This window comes from Photinus pyralis, unplaced genomic scaffold (assembly GCF_008802855.1).
Source record: "Photinus pyralis isolate 1611_PpyrPB1 unplaced genomic scaffold, Ppyr1.3 Ppyr1.4_LG1, whole genome shotgun sequence".
NCBI lineage: Eukaryota > Metazoa > Arthropoda > Insecta > Coleoptera > Lampyridae > Photinus > Photinus pyralis.
Window position 1 is genome coordinate 64,727,716 of NW_022170249.1, and position 1,380 is coordinate 64,729,095.

Genomic DNA, 1,380 nt, shown 5'->3' on the forward strand with positions numbered 1-1,380 from the left:
TCGTTCACATTTTCAATTCTGGCGAGTTTGTGTAAATCACTTCTCTTGATTAGAGCGGCTCTATTCAATAAAATGAGGATAAACTGTCTGTTACAATTATTATAAAGTTCAAAGGGTGAAAAATTCAAGTGGAAACCGGGAAAAATTGTCTAGCAAACTTTAAAATTAATCGACTACTTCTCTCAAGCGGAATTGGTTGTCAAAACTTTTCATCGCACTTTATAATACAACAATGCTTCAGAAATATTCAATACAGTATCCGACGATTGTTAGATTTTCTCATATTGAATGAAACATTAATAAGAAACAAAAGGATGCTCTGAAAACTTCAAAGAATTCATAAGTTGTAGCTTCAACCCTTTAAATATTTTCATTTTTCCCAGCTCATAATCATTACCGGCAATTATTTATTAGGTATGTAATTGGTGATACATTGTTTAACTAATTCAGCAATATTTCGTATCCCAATAGCACCAGTAAGGCGTCGGTCTGTAGACACTATGGGGCGCCGCCGCCGGTTCAAAGTCAACCATAAAATCCTCTTTAAACCTACTCGCTAATTCGGGATAACCAACCGGTCCCGTAGCTGGTAAGTACCCAGGTCGTTGGGCGTAAACAATTAAAATTACGCACAGCATAAAAAATGTCTAAAAATTTCGTGTTAGTTGATATGAATTATTGTATAGTAAGTATACTTACCGAGGCTAACTTCATTTTAGAACTGAAATTATGTCACTAATTCGTAAATTGAGTCTATTTATTAATGAAAATTTAATATTCATGGGCTAAATTTGGAAATTTATCGCGGTTTAATTATTGTGGGAGGATTTCTGACCGAGATCGATCTACTGAAATAATCACGATGTTTCCAATTGTAAAAACGTGTTACCCACCAGTTTAATTACTATGGTAATTAACTCATACTAGTAAATAAGAAGTTTGCAGCGCATTCTTTCCGTAGTCCTTTCATCAAATCGACGTGAAACCGGGCTAAAAGTTTGCCTTCCTTAGTAAAAAAAAATTGATCTCGGGGATCTAGGAGTTAGTTTCCATGGGAAATCGTACTTAACTGGAAGTTCCAAAGGCGACTCGACAACAACTCATTTTTGATCGCCCGTACATAAAAGTCAAGAAAATGACATATTACTGGCAAGGAAATGTTGAAATACGAGTCCCTTTTGGGGCCGAGTACTTCAATTTTCGAGTCAAGTAGTGTTCTTTTACTGACGAGTTTTTTATTAAATTTTACCCAAAATTGTATTTTAATATAAAATTTCAATTTTCATGTAGAACTTTTGATTAATGTTAATCTGTCAGTGATAACATTACCAATCTGGCAGGTGCGGCCGGTAAAGTGACTGGCGGCAAGAAGGTCCTGGA

General features: G+C 35.2%; 1 long non-coding RNA gene across 1 annotated transcript; it reads right to left on the reverse strand.

The window, feature by feature from the left end:
• Positions 1–359: 359 nt before the first annotated feature.
• LOC116158831 lies at positions 360–839 on the reverse strand. Its single transcript, XR_004142846.1, has 2 exons — positions 700–839; positions 360–647 (listed from the first exon to the last, which is right to left on the reverse strand). It is a non-coding gene; the product is annotated as an uncharacterized LOC116158831 (long non-coding RNA).
• Between the last annotated feature and the right edge of the window lie 541 nt (positions 840–1,380).